Genomic DNA, 19,312 nt, shown 5'->3' with positions numbered 1-19,312 from the left:
CTTTCACTTGCAAACTCAAGGCGGGCGGAATTGTTCCTGGATAGAACCTGGCTCCTCTTTCCGCGAGGCGAAAGTGATAACCACTCCGCCACCCCGCCAATATTTTCTAAATAAAGAAAGTTAGAGAGTGGGAAATACGATATTGGGTATTTATCGTGTCTAGAAAAATAAACACACCTTCGAGTAGGTAAGAAAATAGGGACGACGAGCCTCGGCGTATCTGTCTTCAGAGATTCGTCTCTGCGGCAGGATATACATCAATAAAGGGGTCCATTTCTGATCTTTGTAGCGCGATGAAACTCTCTGGGAGCGGAAAGACAAAAAATGTAAGCTTGGCCTCTTTGATCAGAAGAGATCTTTCGCGGAAGAGGCCCCGCCGACGAAGATCCTTTTATCTCCGTTTCGCGTCTTGGAGCGATGCCCGCCACAAAGATGCTCCATTTACTCGGTCCACGGTGTCTTTTTCGAGGGTATAATGGCACCGAAAGCTTCAAATATCTCCCGAAAATCCCCTTTTAGACCCATTTGCTTTCTTCTTTCGTACCTTATAATGTACGATGAAAATGCTAAATTGTAACCAAAATAATTTATATAACCATAAGCGACGTAATGCCAATAAGTATGACACTTCCTATTGTTTCAATGCTTATGTTTTTACCCGAACCTTTTTTCGACACTGACCTTCTCGTAGTGTCGTAACTTAAAGTCTCTGGGGCCCTCCCGCTCAAGCTTTTACGGGGGCTCTTCTTTTCACGGAGACTATTTTCTGGGACTCCTTATCTTCGGGGCCCTGCGCCGCCGTTATTTACGACACTGATTATCGGCCTTGATATAAGTAGCATATTTCGCCATGGCCATAGACGCTAAGGGACTCTGCGCTTTACCCTGTTCGGTGATAATTTTTCGCTCATCGTCATACTTTTAATAATAATAATAATTATCAACTAGGCTAATACCCAAGTCACCACCTTAGCCCTAAGTCATCTAGCGACTTATAATGCCTATAAACAGGTGGCCGGGTTACAATGCAAGTCCTTCATGCCACGCGAGTCAACAGCTCCTTACACTCACTATTACCGTTAACCTCGACAAGTTTTTATGGGAAGGGGAAAACCGAAGAACTCGGGAGAAAACCCCTTTAAATAGTGGGGAGAGAACTTGCAAACTCAACGCGGAAGCAGTAGATCCGAGTTTTCACCCAGTGCTACCAATTGGGATCAAACCCGGCTCTTCTTGCTGCGAGGTGAAAGCGCTAACGACTCTGCCACCCCATTTATTAGCGTTATGTTACTTACGATATTACTGATAATGATATATGTAAAAAAATATTTATGTTACGGTTATTTCAAGTGTCACAGCAATGACTTGTGGGATAGTTTAGTCTAGACCATAAAATATACTAATATCTTTTATTGTACCTGACTAATTTAAAATCTCTTATTAGACAAGAACCCATCCAGGCAAAGGACGCGAATTTCCTGCCGAACCGCGGAAGCATACGCAGCATCAAATTGTCGACTTATGATTAAATCATGTACGAGAGTCTAACTGTAAAATACTCTCATTTATAATAATATCCATTTACCAATTTATACAAGGCACAGTGGCTACAAAAGAAGTTCTCTAGAAGAGATAATCAAACGACTTTCTGTGTCGCTCTTTGGAACCACAAATATTGACGTCCAGTGTGACAGTGTCTCGACGCCCTTAATATACTTGGATGACGCTAGCTTTCTCCAGCCTAATTGGCTGGAGAAGGAAGCCCGCGGACTCACTGTGGGGCAATAGTAAGCCTCGCCGGTGATTTTACCCCGCGCTTAACCCTTCGGGTCAGAGGTCGCCACTTTCGGAGAATTCGGAAAACGCGAGAGAGGAAGACCCATCCCTACCTTCCCCAGCAGCGATGGCCCAAGACAACGAGATAACTCTCAGAAGCATGGAAAAATTTAATTTTGAAATCGGTCAATTAATTTTAACGTAGTTTGAAATCGGTCAATTAATTTAACCGTCATTTGAAATCAGTTAATTAATTTTAACGTAGTTTGAAATCGGTCAATTAATTTTAACGCAGTTTGAAATCGGTCAATTAATTTTAACGTAATTTGAAATCAGTTAATAATTTTAACGTAATTTGAAATCGGTCAATTAATTTTAACGTAATTTGAAATCGGTCAATTAATTTTAACGTAGTTTGAAATCGGTCAATTAATTTTAACGTAATTTGAAATAGGTCAATTAATTTAAACGTCATTTGAAATCGGTCAATTAATTTAACCGTCATTTGAAATTGGTCAATTAATTTAACCGTCATTTGAAATTGGTCAATTAATTTAACCGTCATTTGAAATCGGTCAATTAATTTAACCGTCATTGGAAATCGTTCAATTCATTTTAACGTAATTTGAAATCGGTCAATTAATTTTAACGTAGTTTGAAATCGGTCAATTAATTTAACCGTCATTTGAAATCAGTTAATTAATTTTAACGTAATTTGAAATCGGTCAATTAATTTTAACGTAGTTTGAAATCGGTCAATTAATTTTAACGTAATTTGAAATAGGTCAATTAATTTAACCGTCATTTGAAATCAGTTAATTAATTTTAACGTAATTTGAAATCGGTCAATTAATTTTAACGTAGTTTGAAATCGGTCAATTAATTTTAACGTAATTTGAAATAGGTCAATTAATTTAAACGTCATTGGAAATCGTTCAATTAATTTTCACTTAATTTGAAATCGGTCAATTAATTTTAACGTAATTTGAAATCGTAAAAATATTGCGTCCGAAAATACGTGTCACTAACGATTTGAAAAGATGCGAGATTTAAAAAACGCGAACACCTATTGACTGATTAGGAGCGTAAAATATTTTACGGTGGAAAAAGTTAAAAACTTTTCAGTTCGCTAAAAAATACGTTTACGTTTCCGTGATATTTTTACGTATGTGTGTTCCACGCTTTAGTGATAAATAAATCCAGTCTTAGTTATATACCGCTTATAGTTCAAAGGTTTTTGACACGAGCGTCCACTAGATGTCGGTAGTACCGGGAAAAAACAGTTTTGAAGGGTAACGCAATATTGAAGCCAATAGATCAAAATGAATAGAGTGAGCAAACAAAAAAGCGCCTCATGTGACATTTATCTTCGCTGTATGTCGCTCCCAAAACATTAACAGCGCGCGCGGGTCTAATAACCGCCATCTAGCGGACGAAGGAATCAAGGCGTTTGTTTTCACAAACTAAATACGCGTATGTATATTTTATGGCCTTGGACGACAACGTAAAAGTGAAAGACTGGGTTCTCTATCTTGTAATTCCGGAAGAAGGTCGGAAACATGAGTCCCAGTTTCTAGCCGCCACTATAAAAGTATGCCCAGATCCGGATTTTTGGGGGGTTTTAGTAATAGTACGTCTACGTTTCAAAGGTGTCATGAATAATCGAGGGGCTAGCCCTGCTCGAGAAATTTGATGAACATTTACAAAAAAAAATATTAATATCTAAAATTTTTTTTAAATATTTCTAAATCATAGGAAATCCTTGAAATTAGAGTTGTTAATTTGCCGGAAAAATTAAATGTATTACTTTTTAAGGGTTTTTATTTTAGGCTTGATCAGACTCTAGAGGTTTAGTTTTACTTTCGAATTCGACAAAAGGAGGCGAAAATGCCGCAAAATTTCAATATGCGAATAATAATAATAATAATAATAATAATCATCATCATGGAATGAAAACCTATTTTTTCTTTTTCTTAAAAATACGAAACCTTTTGCGAAAAAAAGGCCTCGATAATTTTCCGGAAAATTATCCGACTTACAACTCTACTTGAAATTAAAACTTATAGAAAATAATCTTCCATAAAATCGGTAAATCTTAAAAATAAAATATTACTATTTATTATTTGGTAACCAGCATAAAATACTGGAAATAATGGCTTTGACAAAAAAGGGTAGATTTTTGATAAGCAATAAAAATTACCGGAAATGATTTCTTCGACAAAAGAAATCTGGAAATTTTTAATTGAAGTCTTTTAAATTGAAGATTATTTTCGAATCAGTAAAAAAACCTGGAAGTCATTGCTTCGAAAAAAAATCGGGAATATATTAAATAATGTATAACATGTAACTGCGTTCCGAATTTTGTATTTCCAAAATAAAAATTTTGTACCGTGCTCAATCGAGTAAAGAAAGTCACAACTTTGTACAAAACATAAATATTTAATTTCAGATGAACCATTAAAAGATAAAGAAATATTTTCTAACCAATTACAAAAATGTAATTATCCTAAAAATTTGATTGATGACATTTTTAATTCGCATATTGTAAAACGTGAATTTTTAGAACGTAAAAATGAAAAAATTGTGAATAATTTAAGTCTACCATATAAAAAAGGCATAACTGAAAAAACAAATAGACAATTAAAAAATATTAACATTAACTTAAAAAGCAAAAGGTCGGAAACTCTAGCTTCCACCTTAATTAAAAATAGACCTAAAATTGATAAAAACAATGAAACCTGTGTTGTCTACAAAATATCATGTGATTGTAATATGTCATACATAGGCGAAACGAAACGAAAATTAGCAGTAAGAATAAAAGACCATAAAAAATGTATAAAATTAGGAGAACAACACAACGGAATCGCGAACCACGTTTGGAAAACAAAAGGACACGACATAAAGTTTGACGAAGTGGAAATTATAACTAAAGAACCACAATATTATAAAAGACAATTTAAAGAAGCAATAGCTATAAAAAACCTAGGACAATTAAATTTAGATAAAGGAAAAATTAGTATAAACAATTGGGGTGTTTTAAAATAAAAAATTTAAAAAAAAAAAATTAAAATTTTTTTTTTTAAAAAAATACTAAATTTTAAAAAACTAAATGTTTTTAAAAATTAAAAATTAAAATTAAAAATTAAAAAATATACACTGATAAGAGAAATGTAAATTGAATTTAGATTTTAGAATCATTGTAAACAGAACGCCTGAAGAGGGGTTTCGACCCGAAAGCTAGCGTAAACCTTTAATTTTAATAAAATATTGAACCATGAAGTATCCGTCGTGCAATAATTTTGTAAATTTAGTATTGTACAAAACAGTTTTTCAAATATAAAAATAAGCTTCTTCAACTTTTCTCTAAGACCAAACAAAATTCGTTTAAAATTTGGTTCTGCATTTCGTACAAAGCTTTTTCGTCGTATGACTAAGATCAAAGAGCAGCGATTAAACATATTTTGTTGCGGCTACCATTGGATGGATTTATATGAGACATAGTTTTAAGAACAGATTGAAGCAAGAGAGAACGAACAATCAATTGATTCCACGATATTCTCTTTTTCGAATTGCTTAGTTGAGCAATATAAGTCATATTGTCATAATCACCATATACTGCAAACCGTCATATGAGTTATATCATAAGTAACACAATAACTATAAGTATGACAATTAACGAAATTTACAACCAAACTGATTTTCTTAGTTATTGCGTAATCAAGATGTTTTCTCAGCACAGAGCCTTCTAGTGTCTAAAATATGCGAGACTTCCGCTAAGCCGAAATGTCTGGTTTCCGATAGATAGACGGAATATTAGGTTAAAATGATAAAAATTAAAAACGTTTTTCTCGGCGCCACGAGCTCATGTTTTTTTATCACGCGTAAGCCAAAGCCCCTCGCGACTCCAGAACGTGCTCTGGCTTAAATTTTTATCAAAACGTAGTCATCCAAAACGATAAGTCGCGAGTCCAAGTCACAGCTTGAAGATAGTATCAGTGCCGAAAAAGGTTCGGTTAGAAAATTAGCATTAAAGCAATAGGAAGTGTCATACTTATTGTTATTATGTTACTTATGGTTATATTATAAAATACTCGAAATTTACCATTTTTAATAATAAATATTTAATGTTTATATATAAAAATTATAATATTAATATAATTTATATAATTTTTTAATATTTAACGCATTGTTATCAATGTGTATTATTTATATTAAACATTTTAACATTGAATGCATTTAATAGTATGTTGAGGTTAACGGTAATAGTTAGTGTAGGGAGCTGTTGGCTCACGTGGCATGCAGGGCTTGCCACCACCCTCCTACGCATTATAACCCAAACAGCTGAATTAATGGCTTTAAAAGTCGCTTGATGACTTAGACCTACGGTGGTGCCTTGGGTATTAGCCTAGCTGATTATTATTGTTATTATTCATATTTTAGTGGATCACGCCAGCACACGCCCAACTCAACGTTTGTTTGTTCTCAAATGCATCGATAGGTTCTTGGTAATTGGGGAAATCGCAGAGAAAGTTTTTTATATTACAATATATTTAAAATTTAAAAGACACGCATCAATACAAAGAAAGTTTAAAAAAATAAAGGATGATTTTTTATTGGGAACAAAGGCAATCTTTCCGCTATTAAAGGAGAGCCGTTTGAAATCAAAATATCGCGAAACCCAATTGAAAACTATTTAAACCGCTCTTTATTTCGCGTGCTAGCTGAATCAGCTGAAAAAGAAAGATTGAGATCCTCAGTCTTGGATTACTGGGACGCCAGAAAATGTACTCGAGAAAACGATTTACGAATCAACGAAGCGGGTTGGGGCTCTCGAAACCGAACAGACGGAACAGACGTAACTTCAAATTAATTCAAACGTCGTCTCGTTTTATCGCGGGTCACCTTGTCAAAACTACCTCTTCAATTGCCAGCAAAACAAAACAAAAATATTTTACAGCCACTTTCGACATCGCGAATGAGAATACATTTTATTTCCAAAGAAAATGGAGAGGTTTTTTCTTTTGAGATTTTACCAATAAGCCCTTATGGAAATGGTTGTTCCAAAATTGTTTAATCAATTATTATTTGATCTGATAGTGGTAAAATGTTACTGGATCAAATAAAATTTAATCTGAATGTGATAAGTGGTATTTAATGAAATGAAGTTAGCTCAGTATGTCATATAAGTGTTATTTAAACAAAAAAGTTTGATTGGTATGCCATATAAGTGTTATTTAAACAAAAAAGCTTGATTGGTATACCATATAAGTGTTATTTAAACAAAAAGTTTGATCGGTATGCCATATAAGTGTTATTTAAACAAAAAAGTTTGATCGGTATGCCATATAAGTGTTATTTAAACAAAAAAGTTTGATTGGTATGCCATATAAGTGTTATTTAAACAAAAAAGCTTGATTGGTATGCCATATAAGTGTTATTTAAACAAAAACGTTTGATCGGTATGCCATATAAGTGTTATTTAAACAAAAAAGTTTGATCGGTATGCCATATAAGTGTTATTTAAACAAAAAAGTTTGATCGGTATGCCATATAAGTGTTATTTAAACAAAAAAGTTTGATCGGTATGCCATATAAGTGTTATTTAAACAAAATAGTTTGATTGGTAATTTAAATTCAATCAAATAAAGATTGATCGGTAATTTAAATTCAATCAAATAAAGATTGATCGGTAAGTTAAATTCAATCAAATAAGATTGATCGGTAAGTTAAATTCAATCAAATAAAGATTGATCGGTAAGTTAAATTTAATCAAAATAAGATAAGTGTGATATAAGTGGTATTCAAATAAAGTCTGGTCAGAATGTTAAGTGAGTTAAATTTAATCCAAATAAGATTATGATGTGATATAACTTATATAAGTGATATTTAATCAAATTAAGTTTGGTCAGAATGTTATGTAAGTTAAATTTAATTTAATAAAATCAAATTTGATCATAATGTGATTTAATACTATTTCACAATTTCATAAAGTGGTATTTGATCAAATGAAATTTAAAGAAAATATAATGATGTGGTATTTGATCGAATACAATTTAAAGACAATATAATGATGTGGTATTTGATCAAATGAAATAAAATTAAAGTGCAGCTAACTGCTCATATTGTTCTTATCAATTGTTATTTGATCAGAATTTGATAAAATAATACTGAATGAAATAAAATTGGATCAGAATGTGATTTCAGTGGTATTTGATTTAGTAATATTTTAGCACAATTTGATAAAGGGCTATGTTAAAAAATCATTGATCACAATTTGATAAAGTGCTATTTTATAAAATCATTGATCACAATTTGATAAAGTGCTATTTTATAAAATCATTGATCACAATTTGATAAAGTGCTATTTTATAAAATCACTTATCACAATTTGATAAAGTGCTATTTTATCAAATAACATTTTATCACTATTTGTTAAAGCGCAATTTTGTCAAAAAATATTTGATCACAATTTGATAGAGTGCTATTTTATAAAATATTATATGAGAAGACTGTGATTTCAGTGATATTTTATCTAATAATATTTGATCAGAATGTTATTTCCGTGCTATTCTAGCAAATAAAATTTGATAACAATTGTATAAAATGTACCTAATTTAATCAAATCAAATTTGAGCACAATTGTTTAAAATGTACCTAATTGAATCCAATCAATTTTGATCACAATTGTATAAAGTGTACCTAATTGAATCAAGTAATATTTGATCACTAGTCTCAATTTCAAAACGTAAGATTTTAGGACAAACTTGTTATACGAAAGGTGATAATTTCGAAGTGTATGTGTTGGAAATGGTGGGCAATCGCGGACACTTTCGCCAAAAGTCAGTGCGAACGCGTCGGGCCCATTTTTCACAATTCCCCGTTGGCGCTGAAATAAATTGAGCACTCCATTCTCTCGTCTCGCAATGGCCATTTATCCCCAAAATAAAAATAAGGAACTAAAGGCAGACTACGGGGCTAACTATAGCGCCGCGCACCATCATAGAAACCCTTCCAAGAATGGATCTGAAAGATGCCATCTATACACTACATCTAGCTTATTTCGATGATATCAGGTTTTGTTTTCATCACGAAGCTTCCATTCTATAAGTTAGATAACTTTAATTAGAACCGCGAGAATGACTTCGGGAGAGTGACTATTCGCCACCGAAAACTACAGCTGCGCCACCTAGTCACACTGCCTAGAACTATATTTGGGTGATACGGGTAATGGCGTTATGCGAAAATGCGCGTTTTATAACATCAATTAAAACATTTTACTAACGATTTTAGCATATTTTTTAAAGCGTGTTCGAATGTTTCGTATTAACAAAGGTGTATATACCATTTACTCGAATTGTAATATTTTTAAGGGCAGTATTACTACAAAGGTACCTCTGCGCCTACAATCCGCCATATTAATCGTTGATCAACAAAGTACGCAGACAAATCAAGCTGCAGGGGTAGCGACTGCGGCGCCGCCTATACCCGTTTCGCTAGCGAATATCGAGACAGTTTTTAGCGTTGCTCCCAATCCACACCTCACGCTCGAACAGTAAGCTCCTTCCGACGCGATTGATGCGCGCAATGGTGACGTTTTTCCTCCCCCCACCACTCGTGACGTAATTGCTCTGTGTTACCCAGTAGAACACTAAAACCGTGTAAAAATCTTTTTCTTTTCTCACTTCTATTTCATCCACCGTGACCCACTAACACGCGTAATTGCGTACCAATAACAGTGCTTAAGCTATTGACTGCAAAATTGCTATCTATCTAGTTTTCGACGGTAACCAGAAGAGGGCGCGGCTTTCGATCGCGAATACTTCGGGAGAATGACTATGTCGAGACGATTTTTAGCATGGCTTGAAAAATAAGCTCCTTTGCCCTAAAATAAATCTAAATCCGGCAGTCCTCTCATTGGGCCCCTAAAACGTACATCTGAAGATTGAAGGAAAATTCGACAAAGATCGTCTCAATAGGCATTCTCTCGAAGTATAAATGAATACTAAGTGAAGAGGAACCACGGCTATGGACTGCATTGCAAAGAGTGATGAAATACGCGAATGAGTAGAATAGTCCATTATGAAAACCTAAACCCTAAACTTTGAAGAAATTTTAAAACTTACAAATAGCTCGTACCAATAGGCCTTCGAGCCAACAAAAAGACGCGAATCTCGGACCGAATAGATCTTCCACCACTCTCCCACATTTCGGCTTTCCGTTGTTACGCAAAGCTTTTTGAAATTTTTAATGTTGAGGCACGGCCAACTTTGATCACGCGCTGTTCGCGCTATAGCGGCCAACCCATTCGTTGAAGTTCCTATTTTAACCTACGAGCCAAAGATATCTGTATGAGTTGAGCGCCACTATCGGAATATTTGGTTTAGAATAGTTTTTTTTACAGAACAAAGGCGGGGAATTCAAACTTATTCATTTAAAAATTGTATTATAGTCATATTTACGCAATTACCTTGGACAAATATTAATAAAGTAACATGTATGATTACCATTTAATTGCAAAGGTTGCCGATATATATGTGATATTTTAAGGTAAGCGTATAAGACGCGCTAATAACACCCGTTTTGCATTGATACCAATATAAAAAACTGTATGAGTTCAGCGCCACGCTCATTATAGCGGGAAAATCCTTGCTCAGGGAATTTCGGCGAATGGGTTGGCCGCTATAGCGCGAACAGCGCGTGATCACAGTTGGCCGTGGTTGAGGCTTAGTTTCTCTTTTCGGTGTAGTAGCGTGGAAGAATGGTATGGCATAATTATAGGAAGGGAAATTTAATAGAAAAAGTGGAAGACTAGGCCACCTGTTATTAAGATCTGGTACTACAAAATCATATACAATAATTGTAATTTTTTGATTGGACGGAGACAGATTTAGGTTTTAAAATGGGGGAAATCCATATCCCCGACGAAATTGAATACGCAAAGGTACTCATTCTTGAGTAAATTCTAGAATTAATAATCACCAATTATCCTTTTTTCGCTTTCCTTAAGATTTACAAAAGTAATTATTGCCAGTTTTGTTCTTAATTCATTTACCGACACAATTTATCCAACTGAAAACACTAAGCCTATGCCACTTTAGATGCTAAAAATGGATAGAAAATTTTGGGCGGCCAGATTTGTTAGAGCGTTCTTCACATTTATTCAAAACATGTCTCGCTTTGTGTGCTATTCATTTTGAGGAGCATTGTCTTATGAATTTAAATGATATGTTAGTTTTATATGAACTTTCCAATAAAAATATTAAAATTTAAATCTTTTAAAGGGACAGTTTGGTGAGAACTGCTACACCTACCATATTTAAAAAACTACCTAATATTGAGCTGTTCGATGATGAATTTCAAAGTGGATCTGGAAAATCTAATGAAAGTGGCGAAGATTTAATAGATGATAAAATAAAGTTCTATAGAAAACATTCCAAGTTGCAGCATTGACACCACACAAACAACTCATGAGTTATATGAAAGAAAATTATTGAAAGCTAGACTTCTAGGTGAAGTAGCTCTTTTTTCAACAGATGTCGCTAGCGTCGAAATCAAAACAAGATGCTGAAGCTACATTTTGACCCAAAAGGCGGTACATAAAAGTATGCTTCGCGTTGACTGGCTCGTTTTTAAATTTGTCAATAACTTCAATTGTAGTAATTGTTTACAATATATTTTATATGGGATATATAATTTAGGTTAAAGTTCACTAAGTAGAGTAAAAGTAGTCTAAATATAATACTCTATAATGGCTCTCGTTATTGTTTCGCTATTTTGAACTTTAGCTTCCGTTCCCATTAATAGATGGCTCCACGCTCTCCACGAAAGTCCTTTTTTTCATGGCCATCTCTAATAACAGGGGCCTTTTAATAATACAGGTGGCAATGATAGAGCCGACAGTTACTTTAAACTCCAATATAGAAAAAATTAAACACAAATTTAATATAAAAACTAAGGCACGCAAATTTTTCATCAAATGCCAAATTCTTCGCACTCTTACGGTTCACAATGAAGAAGCATCTGAAACCAAACCTGCCATGAGGAAAAACGACTCTACAAAAAACCAAGATGATAGGAAAAATCGTAAACTAGACAAGGTGCTACACTTGTAACCAGTGGCAAAATAACCATCAGCCTAAAGTAGTTAATCCGCTACGACTCAAATACTATTGGATGCTTTACGGTGCTTGCTCGTCGTATAGTATGCATACGTCGTATCTAAACCCCGCCTTGAAGCGGCCGCCAGGACATTATTTCACGTGACAGATCACGAGGCAAAATGCCGCATGATTCTACGAAATAAGCACGTGACTACCATGGGCGTCGTAGTGTAATGGCCGAACTAAAAGCGTTTCCATGGCAACGAACACAGGCCACACCCAAGAGCAAGCTACGAATTCCCTAAATTCAAATCATATTCATTTTATCAGTTCAATTTAAAACATTTTCAAAAAAAATTATTGACTTGTTTTATGAGAATTGTGGGATGATCCCTTTTTTAAAATCAAAATTTCAGATTTAATGGCAATTACTATTACCATAATAAATTATGAAAAATTTCAGTATGCGCTGCTTAATAATTGTTCACTGTTCAAATAAAACTAATGCAATCTCCCGTGTTTTACAGAAATCGCTATTCATGTTGATTTAAATTTTTCTACAGCTAGCGGGTCGGTGTTATACGTAATTGTAAAAACTACCAAAATAATATAGTCTCCCTTCAGGGCTTCTACTATCCCCCTTCAAATACGAAACATTGCTAAAATTTATTTTGCCCGGAGTGAAAAAGTATTTTTTTAAGTAAAAAATATCATTTTAAAAATATCTTTGTTCCATCTTTTTAGATTTTGAAATACTTTCCGAATCGATGTACAGCAGTGGGGTTTCGCAATGGAATATGGAAATTCATTAGAGCTTCTTACGGAATTTTCAAGATTTCGTATTGACGAGACTTACTTGTCGGTCATCGGAAGATATTCGGCAGCAGGCGACCAGCTTCGCTTCGTGTTCCCCGAATGCAGACGGAAGTGCCATCGTCGCGATCCAATTAACAAGAACACTGTGGAATAAAAATACATATTGTCGTCGTCAGTGCTGGCTCAAATTGAAATGAGAATAGGGCGTGTGCTCGCAGCAACTGGCTTGGACGACAGCTATTGGCCCGTTCGTGGCTCGATTCTTGGACGCTATTTTATTTTTAATTGAAAATCCTATAATCCGCTACAAATGATGTCAGAAGGAAATGAGCGAAGGGAAATTGTTCTTTCAAATGTCACGCGCTACCAGACAGCCCAAGTATTTATTGTGGCGTCATCTACGGTAGTTTTCCGAAAGCATAGACTATTTACGTTTGGAAGAAATGGGAGTAAAGAATATTACCAGGTAAAAATTTATCTTTTCCGATAGTAGATGGCGCTCAAGTCACTGCATTGGCTTTGACCGGATTGATAGCGGTATAAATCCTCAAAATTAGGTAATTCCCAGAAATCTGCTTCCCAGGTCAGTACCCGTTCATACCGTACCCAACCTTCAAGCAGCCGAGGCAGACTGATCACTTGGGCAAAATGCCACAGGGCCGTCACCAAATTTTGCTTTCTGGGTGAATCTATTTGGGAGGGTAGGTGTAGTGATTTCAAACTCCGTAAAGTACCAAAAGTAAACCCCCTTTGGTTAGAGTGGGCGAAAGGTAGGGCCGAAAGGGTTCTTCTGTGCCCAGCTGAATAAAACGTCACCAGGCCACCTCGGAGCAGTCCACGTGGAATATTGCAGTTAGAAGGGCCATCGATGACATAATTTGCGCCGGGACACGAAATGTCTTTACACGGGCCTGAGTATATTTAGCGTAAACGAATAAGGGGTGTTTCACCGTTTTTGACTTCGTCTATGGCTTTTCAAATGAAATCTTCCGCATAGTAAGAATATGTACTCAGGAGACGTGAAAGGAGGTGGCTATATTTCATCGAACAACTTAGTTTCCAATTTCCTCAATACATTGTTGCGTTCTAGGTAATGAGATTTAAATATCAGACACGTGGAGAAGCGGAATATTTTTTTTCTACTCGCGTCGTTCATTTTGTCCCGTTGGAAGTCTTTCATCCTAATCGCCGGATGGACTTGGTCGCTACCAGCAACTGCCCGAAAATATCTTACCAGAAGCGCGCCAGCGTCTCAAAACATCACTTAACTTAATGGTTAATGGGCTAGAGACTTATTCCCAAATGGCCGACCAAAAACATTTCAATCCCATCTTCGAACGAGAGCACTTAAGGGGGAAGACACGAACGCCGAGAAAGATGGAAACTTCACTGTTTATATTTGTCCCGTGACGTTCGAGCCTCTTTTCGATGGAAATAATTCCGGAATCATTTACAAACAATACGGGTAATTAGAGTTCGGAAAGCAACTCCGTTTCAATATTTACGGAGAGTTTCTGAATAGAAGGACATTTTAATTGACGGAACTGACGACTCGTCTTGTATACTTTCTTAATTATGGTCATAATAAGGAGCAAAAATTCGAACTAGGTTTTCCTAATTATTCTCCTCAACTTGAAGCTTATTCTACGGGTTTCTGCTTGAAAAGTTACACCCGGACCAATAAACTCTGCCTTCAACTAGTTCGCTTCTAGGGGAGGGAAAATATCACTGCGTCGCGCCGTGCCATCTAATTACCGCTAGTGGAACTAATATTATTTGTTGCGCGTAAATTATGGTAGATTGACTTAAGGCTGTACGTTATGATGAACCATCTAGTGAATCTTAATAATATTAATGTTACATAATTTCTGATTAAATATAAGGAAATAAGGAAAATAATTAAGTTAAAATAAAAATAATTTTATAATTAAATATTTTTTTTACATAATTAAATAATTTATTTATATAACTAAATGTTTTTATATAATTAAATAATAAGTTTTATTATTAAATAATTGGTTCTTATATTTAAATAATTGTTTCTTATAATTAAATAATAGGTTCTTATAATTAAATAATTGGTTTTTATATTTAAATTATTAGTTTCATAATTAAATAATTGGTTTTAATAATTAAATAATTAGTTGTTATAATTAAATAATTGGTTTTAATAATTAAATAATTAGTTGTTATAATTAAATAATTAGTTGTTATAATTAAATAATTCGTTGTTATAACTAATTAATTTGTTTTTATAATTAATTAATTAATTGGTTTCATAATTCAATAATTGGTTTTTATAATTGAATAATTGGTTTTTATAATTAAATAATTTGTTTCATAATTAAATTATTTGTTTCATAATTAAATAATCGGTTTTATAATTGAATAATTTATTTTTTTAATTAAATAATATGACATCCAAATTTATATCGCACATAAGATATTGATAAATATTAAGAAAAAAATGGTTTTCCATCATGTACGGCAAGGACGTCTCTATTAGCTGGGAGTGCCGTTTACAGCATTTTAGCAACCTTGGGCTTACAGCCAGTGGCGTAGCTAGCATGGGTGACACCCGGGGCGGATATCATGGTGTGCTACTTACTAGACTCTAGTTTGTGTAAGTTTTTATTTTTTTCACGGTTGGGTGTCACCCCCAAATAACGCCCAAACGGGTGGCACCCGGGGCGGACCGCCCCCACCGCCCCCCCTAGCTACGCCACTGCTTACAGCTCCAGTGCTACGCTGTTTTCCCGACGCTCCGCCCCATTTCATGCTTCATCTTGGTCTTAGGTTTAGAGCGCCCTCGCTTGAACGGAATGCGAAGAATAGAAAGTATTACTAGGACGTTGCAAAAACCGAAAACGGAATTTTCAACAAATACTTGAGCGGAGCGAGATGCAAATCCGGTGGTTAATTAGGCTTAGATTAATTAAACTCTCGTAGAGAAAGGAAAGCGAGATAAATCATTTAGTTTTTAAAGATTACTCTTTATTTCAATTCGTTTGCATTAATGAGTGGAGAAACAGTTAGAAGATGCGGGGAACGACTTGCCGGTGTGGAATCTGAGGTCGACGTCGACGTGGCCCATTGTTTAAATGTTCTTTTACGTAAAATTTCAAAATAAATTTTTAAACGTGTTTTTTTTTTAAATAAAAATATAAATTTCAAAACTCATTTAAGCGTTTTGTTTTTTTCGGTCAATAAAAATATAAATTTAAAAATTCATTTAAACGTTTTGTGTTTTTCGGTCATTGTCAGCTGTTGAGTCTTTTTAGTTTTACACGAGCCTAGTATAGGCTAGAGTAAAACTCCCGTAGCCGCTACGGTCCCCGCCGCCGCCGTTCGCAAACACGCCGTTTTCGAACGCCACGGTAGGATTCTCACCGTCCGCAATAACGTCGTTCTCTTACGCCACGGTAGAATCCTCCTACGCTCGCGCTTTAAACCAGAGAGGGAAAGGCCGTAGAAAGCTAGCCATATGCTGCTATAGTTAAACCAGCTTTTCATCCCTAAAATTCACGCGGTTTAGACAACCAACAACCTAGCAAGTCGGGCAATCGGGATTCGGCGATCTTCTGGCGTTTCCGTCTCTGGCGTTTTGGCGTTTTCGTTCGCACACGGTTTCCGCAACAGCGCTTGCCTCTCGCTTCCATTCGGGTGGGGGAGGGTAAGATATGGCGACTCTCCCACCGAGCGCTCCTATGTATTGTTGGCGACTCTTCGGAGCCCAGCCATTCTGTGGAATTTGGGAACTATGCTATCACCTTCCCTGAGCCCCTAGGTGTGAAGGGAGGGGAGGGGGCGGCATGGGTTTTCGTAAGTGCATCTCTAAACGTGGTGAAATCGCTTCTGTTGGTTTTTTAACCCTTTAGCCCAACCACTCTGGGTAATTTTTGAAATTGTCACCCCTATATTTCCCACAAACCTATTTCGAGCGGTTCCCATATTACCCACAAAAATATTTCGAGCGGTTTTTCTCGACCGTTTATTTTATTTGTTCATGTTTCCGTTACCGGTTATACTACTATTCGTGTGTTCGTAAAGCTTGGCTCGTGTGAAACTATTATTTGGGACTGCCGGGCCCACTTGTTTCCCCTCTCGTGGCTCCGTCAGACAGCAATTTTCTGGCGCCGGCTCTTCTGGAGTCGTTTTTCCCCCCAACACGACCGATTAACCACTCTTTCCCTTTCGACTCGTTTTCCGAAACCCCACTTTTTTTCCCCCCAATTCATCGCAGTGAGAGAATACCATTTTTTTTTAAAGCGCGGAACAATCACCCGTTTTTCCCTCTCGAGTCGTTTTCCGAAACGCCCCTTTTCGTTTCATCCAATAGCTTCTCTAGGACCGGACAGCCACTTTTTCTGCCAGTTTCCACAGTGAGAGCTACGCTCGCTCGCTTCGCTCACTCGCTCCGCTCAATTATATTAATAATTACATAAATATATTATTATATTATATTATTATAATAATATATAAATTCGTATTATATAGCATTATAATTAAATATAATTCTTATTATTTTGTTTCGGTGTTATATTCAAAATGTAATGTGGCTTATTAATAATTTATTTTATAGAAAGTGCACATTCGAAATTGAATATCATAGTTACACCATCGACAAACTACTAGGATGTAGTTTGTCGATTATATACACAGTATTTTCCAAAAGTATATTTAGAAGTAGTTCGATAATTAGAAAATTTTGTATTTGTGAAAGTCGCCATTATCAGATGTTTGGATTTCGTTCAATAGATTGTGACATCTAACAAAAATAAATAAATAAATTGGGTAGAGTTACAGGTTCTTCATTTCCTAAATCTGTTCTTGGCACCGCAAATAGAATCTGAAATATCCTTTAGTAACGCAACACATCTAGACTTCACCGTCTTATCTGTGTTTTTCATAGAGCCTTATAAACAGAAGATTGTAAAACCAGCTCAGCGTTTACGTGGCCTTCTGTAAATATTAGAGAGGTTAAGAATGAGAAAAACGTACGAATGATAAGGCTTTTCGAAGAATTTCCTGAACACGTTTAAGGCTTAAGAAATACCCCGAATTAGCCTGGCCCTCTAGACGGAATCTCTAAGCGTATTTCGCGCTCTTAACTCCTTCTAAGATTTCCCGAACGTGGAAAGTGGGCGATAAGAGCCAAAATAACCGAAGCGATTAAACTCGTGGAAAAAACACTATAAGACGCTCATTCAACCCACTCTCGAAATCGTAGAACCCCAGAAAAGAACGCTCTGAAAACGCCAACTTTTCCGATATTGACGCTCTTAACATTGCGCGGTGGATGCCCAAGAAAATTGAACGTATTCTCCAGCTTTCAGTTAGTTTAGAGTATGAAATCAATGTGGTACTTGTGGGTATATTATCATTGGGTAAATTATCGTCGAACCTAATTCCGATTGAAGCAACTAAAAATAAATAAATATCATTTGAAAGAATCAATCATAACCACCAAATATGTGTGAATCCAATTTTTTATAGAAAAAAATCAATATATACATGTTAAGACCTAATAGCTGCTGAATGTTCTCAGCGTCACAAACTCCAATCTAAATGTCCCCGGGGTCTAAATCTCTAGCATTAAAATGTCCCCGGTGTCAAAATCTCTAGCATTAAAATGTCCCCGGGGTCTAAATCTCGAGCATTAAAATGTCCCCGGGGTCTACATCTCCAGCATTAAAATGTCCCCGGGGTCTACATCTCCAGCTTTAAAATGTCCCGGGGTCTAAATCTCCAAGATTTAAATGTCCCCGGGGTCTAAATCTCTAGCATTAAAATGTCCCCGGGGTCTACATCTCCAGCATTAAAATGTCCCCGGGGTCTAAATCTCGAGCATTAAAATGTCCCCGGGGTCTAAATCTCCAAGATTTAAATGTCCCCGGGGTCTAAATCTCTAGCATTAATATATCCCCGGGGTCTACATCTCCAGCATTAAAATGTCCCCGGGGTCTAAATCTCGAGCATTAAAATGTCCCCGGGGTCTAAATCTCCAGCATTAAAATGTCCCCGGGGTCTAAATCTCTAGCATTTAAATGTCCCCGGGGTCTAAATCTCCAAGATTTAAATGTCCCCGGGGTCTAAATCTCCGGCATTAAAATGTCCCTGGGGTCTAAATCTCTAGCATTAAAATGTCCCCGGGGTCTACATCTCCAGCATTAAAATGTCCCCGGGGTCTAAATCTCTAGCATTAAAATGTCCCCGGGGTCTACATCTCCAGCTTTAAAATGTCCCCGGGGTCTACATCTCCAGCATTAAAATGTCCCGGGGTCTAAATCTCCAAGATTTAAATGTCCCCGGGGTCTAAATCTCTAGCATTAAAATGTCCCCGGGGTCTACATCTCCAGCATTAAAATGTCCCCGGGGTCTAAATCTCGAGCATTAAAATGTCCCCGGGGTCTAAATCTTCAAGATTTAAATGTCCCCGGGGTCTAAATCTCTAGCATTAATATGTCCCCGGGGTCTACATCTCCAGCATTAAAATGTCCCCGGGGTCTAAATCTCGAGCATTAAAATGTCCCCGGGGTCTAAATCTCCAGCATTAAAATGTCCCCGGGGTCTAAATCTCTAGCATTTAAATGTCCCCGGGGTCTAAATCTCTAGCATTT

At 35.9% G+C, this 19,312-nt stretch overlaps 1 protein-coding gene across 4 annotated transcripts in view; it reads right to left on the bottom strand.

The window, feature by feature from the left end:
• The window catches only part of Proc-R (Proctolin receptor), a 145,913-nt gene that overhangs the window by 9,746 nt on the left and 116,855 nt on the right, over positions 1-19,312 (bottom strand). For 2 of the 4 annotated variants that reach the window (XM_090176986.1, XM_090176987.1), the window contains one exon: positions 12,733-12,835. The exons of the other annotated variants lie outside the window; for them this stretch is intronic. The gene's annotated coding sequence lies outside the window, so the exon portion shown is untranslated. The remainder of the gene's footprint in view (positions 1-12,732; positions 12,836-19,312) is intronic. 4 annotated transcript variants of the gene reach the window in all.

The sequence above is a fragment of the Leiobunum rupestre genome, chromosome 6 (genome assembly GCF_980474605.1).
Source record: "Leiobunum rupestre chromosome 6, qqLeiRupe1.1.hap1, whole genome shotgun sequence".
NCBI classification, from domain to species: Eukaryota; Metazoa; Arthropoda; class Arachnida; order Opiliones; family Sclerosomatidae; genus Leiobunum; species Leiobunum rupestre.
Note: the sequence above shows the minus strand (reverse complement) of the source record. Positions and strands in the feature narration are given on the sequence as shown.